This window comes from Seriola dumerili, unplaced genomic scaffold (assembly GCF_002260705.1).
Source record: "Seriola dumerili isolate Sdu_G_001 unplaced genomic scaffold, Sdu_1.0 BDQW01000505.1, whole genome shotgun sequence".
Taxonomy (NCBI): domain Eukaryota; kingdom Metazoa; phylum Chordata; class Actinopteri; order Carangiformes; family Carangidae; genus Seriola; species Seriola dumerili.
This window is the reverse complement of record NW_019174760.1, coordinates 327,044-342,658: the sequence shown is the minus strand read 5'-3', so window position 1 is coordinate 342,658 and position 15,615 is coordinate 327,044. Positions and strand designations below refer to the sequence as shown.

Sequence of the window (15,615 nt, the reverse complement as noted above, 5' to 3'; positions counted from 1 at the left end):
CACACACACACCCACACACACACCCACACGCACACACACACACGCACACACACACACGCACACGCACACACGCACACACACACACACACACACACACACACACACACACATGCTGAATGTAACCCCGTGCTTCTTCAGTGGATTGAGACTCATATTAGTGGGCATATTTCCTGAGGGCTCGTTTGTGACAAGAGTAATGGCGAGTTGTAAAGGACAAAGGTCCCGGTTGCCTCGCAGGTCTGTCCTCGTCGTCACACGCAGCAGAAAAAGATTCGAGCCAGGTGTGTCTGTAACCAGGTAGACCAGGTGTGTTACTGTCTTTATTGTAGACCACATGAGGAATCCAGGAAGCCACTTGATATCAATTAACATGACTCAAAAGCACTGACACCGACAAAGACACCACATCCTGCACATGCTGTAGTTCATGAATAAATCATTCAAGTGTAAAAGTTTTATTTATTTTTTATTTCACACTGTCAAACACACACACAAACACACACACACACACACTTATACATGCAACATTTATCCGCACATACAGACAAAAGGAAATTGCTGAGGCGTATCCCTTTACTTTCATCTTCCCACCGCTGCAATAAACAAGTTTTTTGGCCTCTTTTTCACCCTGTACTGAGCTTATTATCACTCTGTTGTTTCCCTCGCTCCCTCCACTTCTTCTCTTGCTATTAAACCCCCCATCCCTTTTTTTTTTTTACCTCCTCTGCCTTTTTCACATTGCTTTGTCTTGTTTTGTTTTTTTTTATAATCTTCAACATCATTATCTAATCAACCTTCCTGCGCCATGCACACGTGTTTCAGTACATACAGTAGAGTTAATACTTGTTGTATGTGAGATAATTAAATATATTAATAAATAACATCAACCTTGAGCTTTAAATCAGTGAAGATCAAATACAGCATCACAAAGGATAACCTATAAAAACAAAAATTAAAGAAGCAAGGAAATAACAGGAGGAGGAGTGAGAGAGGTGTTAAATAAGGGATAAACAAGGCGGACATACGGAGGAGAAAGTGTGTGTGTGTGTGTGTGTGTGTGTGTGTTGGGGATGAATGGGGTACAGGGTGATGACAGTCGGGGGCGATGGGATGAAGCTATCCTGATCCTGCTGCGTCAGCCGTCGACACATAATCACCTCTTAATTAAACACTTTTAATCCTCTAGGCCACTTAGACGGAGAGAGACAGAGAGAGAGAGAGAGAGAGAGGAGAGACAGTGAGGAAGAACAGAGACGGGGGGGCGGAAGAGACAGACAGACAGACAGACAGACAGACAGACAGACAGACAGACAGACAGCATGGTGGACAGATGGGTGTAAATGTAGATAAAATGTTTATCACTTCACAGCTTAGAGTAAAGAAACTTTTCAGAGGTGTTTGATGGTTGCCAAACTCTTCTTCTTCTCCTCTATGATTTCAACTTTGGGTCTCATCCAAGAGACTTCAACAGACTTCCATTTAAACTGAAAGTCTAAAGCAAAAGCAGTTTGAATGTTCCCTAGAAATAGATTGTATATTGTCGTAGTTCTACAGTAGCCGTCTCTGTGGCTGGAAACGTCTGTCCGCTCGGTGGGTCCGACACTTTCCTCCAGACTGAAATAGATCGGCAACTGTTGGATGTATTTGCATTGAGCTTTTTACAAGCATTCATGGTCTCAGAGGAAGAATCCTACTGGTTTTGAAGATCCCTGATTCTTCCTCTTGTGCCACTGTTGGGTTGATGTTTTTGGTTTGTAGTAAAACACCTTGAAAAACTAATTACTGGATTGATTGCTGTGAAAATTATTATTCAAATGTTTTTATTGAACTTTTCCAAACCAAAAAAAACAAACCAAAAACACACATAACATAAACAATCATCACTAAATACATTAAACAAACCAAGACACACAAAAAAAATCTTCATAAGATTCACATCAAAATTTCATTATGGAAACAGGAAATACAGGCAGATCATTTTAATCAGTAGCAGAATACATGGAATCAAAATAATCCAAGACTTTAAAAGATTTCTGGACAGATCCCAGAGTTGAATATTTAAGTTTTTCCAATTTCAAATGAGCCATCCCCTCTCTGACTGCCATGAGAATTAGTACAGATATTCATGGTACCCAGAGGATGAATCCTACTGACTTTGGTCCTGCTGCAAAATCAGCTGGTGAAATTTTGACCTTATTCTGTGAAACATCTTCACATCTTCTCGATGGACATTTCGTGGTCCCCACTGGAAGATTCCCACCGACTTCAGTGATGCTGACCTCTGCCCCAGCTCCATCATGAGGTTGGCCATTTTGGAAAGAGAGTGAAAAAAGTCTCAAAAAGTGTTGGATTGATTACCAGCAAAGTTGTTACTCACATTCATGTTCCCCTGAGGGATGAACCGTAAGGACTTTGGTAATCATCAGATCAGATCAGTTCATCCAATAACTATTCTATAGATTGATATTCCCACCGCCCTCAGCTCTGCTTTGTACTTTGCATTTAGTGCTAATTGCTAAATGTTAGCATGCTAACACGTTAGAATCAGAGGATGACCATGGTAACCATCATACCATGAACCGTTAAACACCTTCACTGCATGTTAACTTCTTTTTTCTTTCTCTCTGGATTTTGAAACTAAAGCTGAATTTGTTGCACAGTATTAAATATTAATTGTTATTTATTCTAAAACTTGCAGATTCATATAATAATGATTGTCAATTTTTCTTATTTATTCGTCCACATGCGGACTTGCCTCCAGCAGAGACATAAATGCACAGAATGCAAAATTTTGACACCAAATTATAATCACTTTATTGCCCTTCAAAGCAATTTCTCTAAACTCATTTATAGAATAAATCTAGCAGCTGATAAATCTTCATTATGTGAAAGTGACGCATTTCTGATTCACTGGGTGAATTTGCTCTATATGTGCATGTACATACAGTATATACATGTATAAGTTCTGTGTATGAAAACACTGGAGTCAGAGAGCAGTGAGAGGGATGAGTTCAGCCGATTAGGATGAAAATACACTGAACAAGTTCTGAGCTCTTTCTCTAATGAACACAGCATCCAAATCCTTCTGTTTCCTCTCCGAGAAAAGAATGATCTGCCTTCCACTCCTCTCCTATTCTCTCCTGCACTCGTTTTCAAGGCGGATATATTTTAAATGCCATGTAAGAGATGAAGTGAGGGATAAAGGTGGTAAGATGTAAAGTCTTAGGATGGCATATTTGACAGAAAGAGAGGAAAGAGGGCGAGAGAGGGGGAGAAACACAGGGAGGAAGAGTATCGAGGTCACGCCACGGTTACAATGACTGAATCAGTGAAACGGGAAGACAAGGGTTTTTGTGTGGCAACAAAAGACAGCTGATACTGTGGAGGGAAAAGAGAGGAGGAGGGGCTGACAGAGAGGAGTTATTGAACAAAGTCAAAGAACAAGGTAACGGGGAGCGGAGGGAGACGAGAGGGAAGAGATGAAAACGAGTCGAGGTTAAAAGAGCCATACCTTAACAGTGACATTACTGAGAGCGGGAGAAACAGCAAGAGAAGGAACAAGAGATGAAAGGGGACGATGACAATGAGTGGTGGGTGTGTCCTCGCCAGGCGAAGACTGAGAGACTGAGGAGATTGAGGAACATGCGTCTGGTGAACGATGAGGAAGAAGAGGGAGGGAAACAATCCAAAAAAATGTTCAAAAAGAGAGAGAGAGAGAGAGAGAACAATGTGTGAGAGCTGGGGCGCAAGTGTGGGAATGAAAAGAAGAATAAAAGAGTGAGAGAAAGCTGGAGAGAAGAGAAGAAGACGGGGGCAACATGCTGCTCGCTGCGAGGGGGACAGCTGGTCAGATGCTGCTCAGCTCTGTTCTGGTGTGGAGAGCCGCCCCGAGGACACACACACACACACACACACACACACACACACAACTCATACATGTACATACACACATACCGAATGGTTGCATGTACACCTACACACTGCCTTTTGTCACAGACTGGGTGGGGTGGATGGAGAGCAAAGATTGGGGGACATTGGGGCGGGGCGGNTGCATTGAGCTTTTTACAAGCATTCATGGTCTCAGAGGAAGAATCCTACTGGTTTTGAAGATCCCTGATTCTTCCTCTTGTGCCACTGTTGGGTTGATGTTTTTGGTTTGTAGTAAAACACCTTGAAAAACTAATTACTGGATTGATTGCTGTGAAAATTATTATTCAAATGTTTTTATTGAACTTTTCCAAACCAAAAAAAACAAACCAAAAACACACATAACATAAACAATCATCACTAAATACATTAAACAAACCAAGACACACAAAAAAAATCTTCATAAGATTCACATCAAAATTTCATTATGGAAACAGGAAATACAGGCAGATCATTTTAATCAGTAGCAGAATACATGGAATCAAAATAATCCAAGACTTTAAAAGATTTCTGGACAGATCCCAGAGTTGAATATTTAAGTTTTTCCAATTTCAAATGAGCCATCCCCTCTCTGACTGCCATGAGAATTAGTACAGATATTCATGGTACCCAGAGGATGAATCCTACTGACTTTGGTCCTGCTGCAACATCAGCTGGTGAAATTTTGACCTTATTCTGTGAAACATCTTCACATCTTCTCGATGGACATTTCGTGGTTCCCAGTGGAAGATTCCCACCGACTTCAGTGATGCTGACTTCATCATGAGGTTGGCCATTTTGGAAAGAGAGTGAAAAAAGTCTCAAAAAGTGTTGGATGGATCACCAGCAAAGTTGTTACTCACATTCATGTTCCCCTGAGGGATGAACCGTAAGGACTTTGGTAATCATCAGATCAGATCAGTTCATCCAATAACTATTCTATAGATTGATGATATTCCCACCGCCCTCAGCTCTGCTTTGTACTTTGCATTTAGTGCTAATTGCTAAATGTTAGCATGCTAACACGTTAGAATCAGAGGATAACCATGGTAACCATCATACCATGAACCGTTAAACACCTTCACTGCATGTTAACTTCTTTTTTCTTTCTCTCTGGATTTTGAAACTAAAGCTGAATTTGTTGCACAGTATTAAATATTAATTGTTATTTATTCTAAAACTTGCAGATTCATATAATAATGATTGTCAATTTTTCTTATTTATTCGTCCACATGCGGACTTGCCTCCAGCAGAGACATAAATGCACAGAATGCAAAATTTTGACACCAAATTATAATCACTTTATTGCCCTTCAAAGCAATTTCTCTAAACTCATTTATAGAATAAATCTAGCAGCTGATAAATCTTCATTATGTGAAAGTGACGCATTTCTGATTCACTGGGTGAATTTGCTCTACATGTGCATGTACATACAGTATATACATGTATAAGTTCTGTGTATGAAAACACTGGAGTCAGAGAGCAGTGAGAGGGATGAGTTCAGCCGATTAGGATGAAAATACACTGAACAAGTTCTGAGCTCTTTCTCTAATGAACACAGCATCCAAATCCTTCTGTTTCCTCTCCGAGAAAAGAATGATCTGCCTTCCACTCCTCTCCTATTCTCTCCTGCACTCGTTTTCAAGGCGGATATATTTTAAATGCCATGTAAGAGATGAAGTGAGGGATAAAGGTGGTAAGATGTAAAGTCTTAGGATGGCATATTTGACAGAAAGAGAGGAAAGAGGGCGAGAGAGGGGGAGAAACACAGGGAGGAAGAGTATCGAGGTCACGCCACGGTTACAATGACTGAATCAGTGAAACGGGAAGACAAGGGTTTTTGTGTGGCAACAAAAGACAGCTGATACTGTGGAGGGAAAAGAGAGGAGGAGGGGCTGACAGAGAGGAGTTATTGAACAAAGTCAAAGAACAAGGTAACGGGGAGCGGAGGGAGACGAGAGGGAAGAGATGAAAACGAGTCGAGGTTAAAAGAGCCATACCTTAACAGTGACATTACTGAGAGCGGGAGAAACAGCAAGAGAAGGAACAAGAGATGAAAGGGGACGATGACAATGAGTGGTGGGTGTGTCCTCGCCAGGCGAAGACTGAGAGACTGAGGAGATTGAGGAACATGCGTCTGGTGAACGATGAGGAAGAAGAGGGAGGGAAACAATCCAAAAAAATGTTCAAAAAGAGATAGAGAGAGAGAGAGAGAGAACAATGTGTGAGAGCTGGGGCGCAAGTGTGGGAATGAAAAGAAGAATAAAAGAGTGAGAGAAAGCTGGAGAGAAGAGAAGAAGACGGGGGCAACATGCTGCTCGCTGCGAGGGGGACAGCTGGTCAGATGCTGCTCAGCTCTGTTCTGGTGTGGAGAGCCGCCCCGAGGACACACACACACACACACACACACACACACACAACTCATACATGTACATACACACATACCGAATGGTTGCATGTACACCTACACACTGCCTTTTGTCACAGACTGGGTGGGGTGGATGGAGAGCAAAGATTGGGGGACATTGGGGCGGGGCAAGAAGAAGAAGAAAAAAGGAAAGGAGGGGAGGAACATCTCCACAGACGAGGGTAATAAAAACCATAAGGTGCGTGTAAGTGAGAGGATGAGCTGTTATCAGTGAGAATTAAGAGATGGAGAGAGTATCAGGCGATGGGATGTAAAAAAAAAAAAAAAGAAAAGTGTGGGAGGAAGACTGAGAAAAGAACAGATGGTGAAGAAGAAGAGCGGGAAGGAGGGAAGAAGGCTGGGAAGCTGGGAATGCGCTCCCAGATCACTTATAACTGCAGTCGGCCGTGCGAACACTGCGTCTAATCGTAGCAGCGGCTGCGGCACAGAAATCCTTCTTTCTTTGTTTTGTCAAATTACAGTCAGGTGATTTCAACACCACCTAAAGCAGCCGGGGCTCCGCTGGGTTTTTTTTTCTTCAGCCGGCTTTGCAAAGGATTTCCCTGTATTACATTAGACTGGAAAACCTCAAACAACTGAAGGAAGAATCCACAGAGGAAGCGGGAATTATCAAACGTGATCATTAAAATTGAAATCATCGTGTTAAAGCTGCTCACACAGGAAGTTTCTACATGTCACAACGGGAACGATTCTAAGATGAGGGGCTGTCGATGACAAAGCAGGTCTTAAAATAACATTAACAAGTGAGGTTCAGTGGGAGCCAGAGATAACGTTAGCAAGCTAGGCTAGCTAGCTTCCACTCAGAATGCAGATGCCAAACAGCCAAGCTGGTAAGCTCCTGCTTTCTGAGTGGAATACAGTGACAGGACATCTCTGTTTTTGGTGTCCTGTGCCCGGCTGGAGCTGTCCCCGGAAATGTCCCTGTGTTTTAACTGTGAATAAAAAACAGACGTCCAGCGTTGTGCCTGTTTTGGCCAACAGAGGGGGGGCTGGTTGTTAGCTACAGCAGCTACAGAAATAAAGCTAAAATCAACAAAATAGAGTTATCCAAATCCTTTTTTTCCTTGTTTTGTTGTTGTCTCTAGGCAGAGAAAAGGTTAGCTGGCTAACTCATTGGTCGGGAGTTTATAACCAGGCAGTAAACTAACGAAAACAAAACATACCCAAAGCCCCCCAGCCAGAACTTTGAAAACTGTTTTTATGTTGGAAGAAGTGAAGAAGAAGCTGATTCTCTCACTTCACAAGACAATATTCAAAACTTTTTATTTTATTTTGATCTGTGGACACTTACAAACTAAAGGAATATAAATAATTTAGAAATAGATAGACAATAAGACTTCACGACTGCTTCAAAGGTAGGGAGTCATCATTTTATCACTCGTTCTCCACTATAGTTTATTGCAGAACAACCAGTTCCCATGGTCAAAACACATGAAACCGGGAATGTCCCCCTTTTTATTTCATAAGTAAAAACATTGGATATTTTAATGTTGTATTGATGCTGAACTGAATTCATTTAAGAATTCTGGTCACCTTAGAGTGGAAGACAAATCAAACAGCACAGTGTTTAAAGTTAGCGAGGAACAAATGTCTTAAAATGCTAATGCTACATAATCTACACTTTGTGTGCTTGCTGAAAAATGGGGGAAAAAAGGTAATAATGTAACCACTGGCTGATTCATGGGTAACGGCTACACTGCTATTAAAACTGTGCAAGTACAACTACACACAAAAACAAAACAATGGAACCCATGTCCTATTTGTTACTGCACTCTGTTTAAAACACTCTGAATAATAACGATACCTTGGACTGTCTTGCACATGCACACATGTACTATTTTATTCAGTAGTTTCCCACAAGTAACCTTCAAACAAGCGATGCCCCTGTGTTAGAGAGGGAAAAGGATTTGGGGGGAGGGGGTGGGGGGGGGAGGGGGGAGTATATATCTGAGCTGGGTGGACTCCACTGGCGGTCTCCTCTGATACAGGAAAGGATTTGCATTTGTGGGGCATCATTTGCATGTTGCTGGCCTGCGAGGGAGAGGAAAGAGGCAGAGAGAAATAAAAACATCTGAGCGAGGGGGGGGGGCGACGGGCTGAGATGGAGGGAAATGGAAGAGGCAGAGAAAAGAGAGAGAGAGAGAGAGAGAGAGAGAGAAGAGGAGGGAGATAGGATCAGTGTGACATTGAAATCAAAACAAGGAAATGAGTATCATGGGAGCCTGCAGGACGGGTGTTAAGTGAAAAGACGTACTATAGGCAGGGTGTGTGTGTGTGTGTGTGTGTGTGTGTGTGTGTGTGTGTGTGTGTGTGTGTGTGTGTGTGTGTGTGTGTGTGAGAGAGAGAGAGAGAGTGTTTGTTTACATCTGTGCGCCCTTGATTTCTGAGGATCGTCACTACAGAGCCACATGGGGCCAGTGCCAATTATATCCGCATTGACAGAGAGAGAGAGAGAGAGAGAGAGAGAGAGAGATAGAGAGAGAGAGACAGTGAAACAGAGCAAACATGTCTTAAGAATATATTCGTGTACATGTGTGTATGTGTGTGTGTGTGTGTGTGTGTGTGTGTGTGTGTGTGTGTGAGCGCATGTTCATTTGAGCATGAGAACAGTCACTCAGCCATGAAGGTACAGTACAGTTTGTTCATCAGGTGGCCCACTTGTCTCCCTCACCCTGACGTCTGAATGACTGACAGGACTCCAGAGCCCCCTCCCCCTCCCCCTCCCCCATCCAATCTGTCCGTCGTTTTTTTATTGGAATTGGCATCTGACAGGAAGTGTAGGGGGGGAACCAGAATTGACTGGTCCCGACCTCCGGGACACCGCGGCCCTTTGACTGACCCTCGCCACGCACAAGTGTTGCAGAGTAACACATTTGCATGGGATCATGGGGGGGGGGGCGTGTTGAACCAGACTTGGCAGCTGTGACACATCAACGGAGACGTTAGCGTGTCTCCATGAAACTGTAAGCAAGTCGCAAACGAGAGCAAAAACTGGAGATTATTGGTCTGTTTTCTGTTCATGGCTGAATCCTTTTCACTTTATATTCTGTATAAAAATACTGGTTTCATTTCATTTTCTTTTTAAATTCAAAACAAGAAGACATCTGACTCGGGGGGGGGGGGGTTTGTTTACCTCGCCAGCTGATGTGGATATTTTACAAGAAAATAAACAGATAGCAGAATGAGCTCACTGCACATGTCTGTCTTATATTAGACGGACTCCAGCGTGTTAACGCCGTTCATTCAACCCAACACTTCTTCTTCTCCTAATCTCCATTTTCCACTTCCTCTCCATCTCACCTCGTTATGTGTCGACGTTTTCTCTCCTGCTTTCCTCTGTTTCTGTTTCCTCTCTTGACCTTCAATAATCTATTATTATCTGACATCCAGGGGAGAAACATGAGTCTGTTTTTCCCTCCTCTACATCAACTTCAGACCCCCCCTCACTGAACATCCAAAACACCCACAATACAGTGCGTTTTTGTGTTTCTCACTCACAGATTTGTGTGAGTTGCAGAGATTTTCATGAATTCCTTTTGATGATTTTCACTGAAAAGTCTCTTTGACTCTCGTTATCTCTCCTATTTGTGATTTCCATCTTCAGTGATAAGTTTCAAAAGTGAGATTTTAGATTTTTTAGGGTGGTGACGCTTGAATCTCACCAGATGTAGCAGATATACAGAAGGGTTGAGACCCCCCCCCGATTGTTAGGGCGGATAAATCAGGTGTAAATCTGCCGTATAATCCTACAGCGCTCTGTCTCTTCTCCAGTTCCCTCTCATTAGCCGGCAATCTTCTCTCATCCTCTGCCCTCCTTCTGCTCACAACCACGCTTCCCTCGAGGTCTCTCTCTATCACCCTCTCCACTTTTTTTCTGTCATCTCTCTCTCTCTCTCTCTCTCTCTTGCTCTCCCCTCAAAATGCCTCTCCCCTCGTCTTTCTTTGACTCTTTAAATCATAGCCTGAGTGGCTGCGGACGGAGCCGTCTGATCCCTCATTTTCCGACTGAACTCTAAAGTCACCCAGAAATGATCACAGAGCCACAGTAAATAGACCTGATGTTCCTTTTGGTGTTGTTAGGAGTTCAAGAGTTGAGTGGAACTAAGTTGAAAGCAAACTTTTGGGGTTACAGGGACAAAACCTGGAGGCAGCACGAGGGAAGCAGAGAGAGAGAGAAACAGAGGAAAACAAAAAGGAGAGAAAAGGACGAGTTAGAAGAACAAATAAGTTCATGTTTGACCTCATTTCATGTGAATATAAAAGGAAACTAATATTCACAGATTTAATTCAAAAGAAAAGAGAAACCCACACTGTAGGAGAAAACAGAGCAGGAGAAACATGAAACCATAAAAACAGATTTTAAAACAGAAGTGCAGGATCATCAAATCACCGTGCGAGCGAGCGCGTGGACTCGGATGCTCCCGCTCTATTCATCACAGCTCTGTGAAGATCTGTCGCCACTGCTGAAAGTCAACCAACTCACAGAGGGGAAATATCCAGAAGAGGCTTATTAATAAGCCAGGGCAGCAGCAGATTACAGCTTTAGCGAGCCGCCAAGACAATGAGCGAGAGAAACAAACAGGCAGACGCGGTCCGACAGACGGAAACAAAAGGCAGAGGGTCGGTGACTTGATTGGAAATATTGGATGCTCATATTGTGTGATGCAAACGTCCATGAGGGCGCGTACAGTAAGAGCACCGACGGATGTGTCGACCGAGGAACCGGCAGAGGAACCGCCCGACCGTCAGGAGGGAATGTTGTGTGTTGAAGTGAAGTTAGCTAATCCATTTTTAAAACACCTTTTGTGATTAACTTTTTATAGACGTAATGCATTTGGTGTTTGATAGCAACCACTTACGTTCTTTCTTCTGTTTTTCTTTGTTTTTATTCATTCAGCTCTTTCACAGATTCTTTTATTTTCTATTTGTCTTTCCCTTTTGTCATTTCTGGACCTTTTGACCTTTAACCCCTGAAGACTCTGAGGTCACGTCTTCCATATTTTCCTCTGGGAGTTTTATCAACTCAGGAGTTCACTCTGATATCACCAAGACAACAACAGGCCGCTCTGAGGCACCGCGCCACTCTGAGCTAAATGCTAACGTCGGCTAACACGGACACAGTGACGACGCTAACATGTTTAATATTCACCACGTGTGACCTCCTCTTTAATGTCATGGTCAAACTTCTGAAGGCGTGGAGACGGATTTCTGCTTTTAGATGTTTTATTATTTTACTTTAATAGTCACACGTTCTGTCATCGTGATACTTATGGATGGAATTATAGTGAAAATATATTATTCTCCCTTTTTGCCCCAGGAACGCCGCGAGGTCCCGAGACCCCGCTTTGAGTTCCACTGCTCTAGACTATCTGCTGTGCCTGACCCTGCAAACACCTTTTGCTTTGTAACCCAGTGAAACACACAGAGTCACACAACATGGCAGGTGTGTGTGATAAAGAAAAAGGTCTGGATGAACAGACTGTGAACGAATGTAAAGGACCGTCGCTTGTTAGGGCGAATATAACACACCCACAGTCGAGCTGCAGCTGCTGCAGAGGACGAGTGTGTCCACAGATGTGTGCAGATGTGTGCAGATGCACAAGTGAGAGCAGAGTATCTTCAGACACATGCAGACTCCATCTGAGTGTGTTCGCCTGCGTGTGTGTGTGGCTGCATTGATCCAGTGCGATGCCAGGGATATTTTCTCTCAGTCATTTGAAGGACACCAGATCCCCGCTGTGCACACACACACACACACACACACACACACACAGACACACGCACACACAGACACACACACAGACAGACACACACACACACACACACACACACAGAGCAATGGCAGCCATGGTGGATAGTGTTGACATATGATTTCTAAATTGCAGCCGAATAGAGACAAATGACGGAGCACGTTGGCAAGATTATTGTGTATTTTCTTAATGCGTGTGTGTGTGCGCGCATGTGTGTGTGTGTGTGTGAGGTTAGATTGTGTGTGTGTGTGTGTGGGGTTAGATTGTGTGTGTCTGCCTCCAGCCACCCCTCCCCCGAGGGTCAACCATTATGGATTGACACATTTTTACACATTCGACCTTAAAAATCCAGTGAGTGAGTGACGGAGTGGAAGTGTGAGCTGCATGTGACGCTTCGGGTCCAGCTCAGTTGTTTTTTTGTCTGCATCCAAAAGAGCTTTGTGTTATTCCTGTTCAGGTGTCAGACGTCACGATCAGAGAGTCTTTAAACCTCGGGGGTTAAAGAGACGGTGAGAATGGCGAGTCCTTCACTGTGCATGCACGCTAAAGGCGCTTAGCGCCACTTTACGAGCGAGCGGAGGGTGGCATTTTAATGTGCACGGAGCGACGAGCAGTGAGGCAGTTCAAAGGGAGGATGTGGATTTCCATGGATGTGAGGAGCGTGTGAATGTGTGTGCACATGTGAGCGTTTGTGCATGTGTCTGTTGGACGCTGATATGAGCCAGTGCTGAGCCCCTGAGTGAGGTGCAGTCCGTGGCTATACATTAAATGGCCCGGATTAGCCCCAACTGCTGCAGGCTCACTGATAGTATTACTGTTATGGAGCAACTGGGAGGGATCGGGCTCCATTTCTGCCCCGTTATTCCGTCATAATGAGGCATAACCCCTCTCATAGAGGACTCAGAGGTTTCCTGCTTAATGCATCAGGCAAAGGGCAGCACTTGTGCCGACTACCAGGGAGGGAGACGACGGAGGGGAGAGAGGGGGAGAGGAGGAGAGGGAGAGAGAAAATGCCAGGAAAAGAAACAGACGGTTTAATACAAGTTCGACAATGTCAGTTTGTCTTCCTGCTAAGTTAAATTAATATAATTTAAAAGTAAAATAACTGTAATAGATAAAGCTTTAACAGACTGTTGTTTCTGTCTAAAATAAAAATGCAATTAGGATTTAATTTTACTCAGAAAACCTCCAGGACGAGTCTGTGTTCCCACCCAAAATCAACTTTGGTTATTTTGCCCTCGAGTTTTAAACAAACTCAGATTATAGTGACATTGACTGTTACTCACCAGAACACACTGTGGGGTGGGGTGGGGGCACTCTGAGGAGAACAGGAACAGAGGTCAAATACTCCACAGCGAACCTTTAAAACAATGAGCATGATATTCAGAGCTGTAAAGGACACGCATGTTAAATATAAATAAGACATGTAAGTCTGATAAGAGCTCCTTTAACGTCCATAAGAGACGGGAACATCTCAGCTCATTGATTGGCTCAGACCCCTCCTTGCCCCGCCCCCCTCTCTCTCAGACTAAACAACAACAACAACAACACATTTAGTCTTTGCAAACAGAAATAAAGTCTGACATCTCTTTCCCGTTCAGAAATAAGTTTATTTGTCCGAAGAGCGAGGAAGTGAGATCCGGTCACATGTGGAGACGCAGGTTAATACCAGGTGTGAACAGGGTCTCGTCTGCTTCACTTCCTGTTTCTACGTCTCCCTGAGTGTTTACATTGGATCAGCTGTTTCTGGACCGTTCCGCCCGTGTCACCTTGACCGTTTGTCCAGGTGTGACCTGTTTTCGTCAAGCGAAAAGCGGCACTTGGCTGAATGGCCGCTTGAGTCCGACTCACGTGTTGAAATGTCCAGCTGTACTAGTCGCTTCATCTATTACTGTTCCACGCCTCACTGAGAACCTGGACGTGTGTCCCGTGTCGTGTTCCCTGGCGACTGGACTCGCTCTCCGTAATCAAACCGGCAATCTGGTACAAGCTCAGTGTCGCAATTACAAGCCTAAAGATGATACCAGATTAAAGGAAAACCTTGTATCTCCACGAAGCAACTAAAGCGACAAAACACTGATTGTTTTCATTTCCATTTTCTCCGGTTCAGGCCAAACACCTTGTACATAATTCGGCTTAGTCCTGCAGGCGTGAAGCGTTTCATCAATGATTGGAAAATAAGCTGTTGTAGGAAGATTAAAGGTGCCAGGTTTTCACAGGACACGACTGATTCAGGAGCACAACTTCGAAAGTGAAACGGGAGCGGAGCCGCAGAGGAGGAGGTGCCTTTGATAACCACGTCTCCTTCTGCCCGTGAAGGCTGCTCCGACTGCGAGCTGAAATTGATGCTAGTTATCACTAAAGAAACAGTGGCGGAGCTGAGCTCTGCATGGCAGCTGCGTGCGTGTGTGTGTGTGTGTGTGTGTGTGTGTGTGTGTGTGTGTCTAAGCTAAGCCAAACGTTGGTGTAACATATCTGATTGAAATCAGTCTCACAACGGAAAGCCAGAGCTCTTGGAAAGCAGCATGGGAGTCCTTGGCACACACACAAGAACACACACACACACACACACACACACACACCCACACACACACACACACACACACACACACCCACACACACACACACACACACACACACACCCACACACACACACACACACACACACACACAGAAGAACAAGGAACCACAATGAGCAGCAAACACCTCAAGAGTCACAAACACACAGACTCTTGCACATGTGAGCACAGCACATAAAAATGACAACAAATGTAAATGATGCACACACTTTCTCTCTCTCTCTGTCCAGCACACACACACACACACACACACACACACACTGCCACATCACATCACGTCATCTCAGAGAGCGTGTTTAACCTAATCACACTCATCCATGCGTGAGCCTCAGAGGGGGAGTCAGGTCTGTTATGACAGCCGATGTGCCGTGTGACGGCCACGGGGGTTTAGAGAGCACCGACCAGCAGTCTGCTTTTAATGCACACACACACACACACACACACACACACACACACACACACACTGTTGCTTCGGACACACATGACAAAGACCTGTGCAGATCGAGAGGAGAGGCGGACATGTGGAAAGACAGGAAGGAAGCCAAACAGACGAGACTGCGAGGGAGAGCGAGTGACTAACTGTACGGTTCATTTCCATACCACTAACCTCGAGGACCTGTGCGGCTATTCTAATCGCTGTGCGCGCGCACAAATCCACACACGACCATCTACCCAACACCGTATCTACCAACACACACACGTCAGTCACACACCATCACACGGTGACTACCACAACAACACAACCATCTACACACACACACACACACACACACACACACACATACACACACACACACACACACACACACACACACACACACGAGGGCTGCGGCTCCTGCGTCCAATCAGATTAAACCTCACTGGGAAATGTTTTGTTTATCGTCTCAGTGGTTTGGGTGATTCAGTGTTTACCTGTGGGGAGACGGGGGGGGGGGGGGGGGGTGTGTGTAAA

The 15,615-nt window shown here is 44.3% G+C and overlaps 1 protein-coding gene across 1 annotated transcript in view; it reads left to right on the top strand.

The window, feature by feature from the left end:
• Window positions 1-15,615, top strand: part of LOC111235509 (protein shisa-9-like) — a 114,876-nt gene that overhangs the window by 59,494 nt on the left and 39,767 nt on the right. The window lies entirely within an intron of this gene.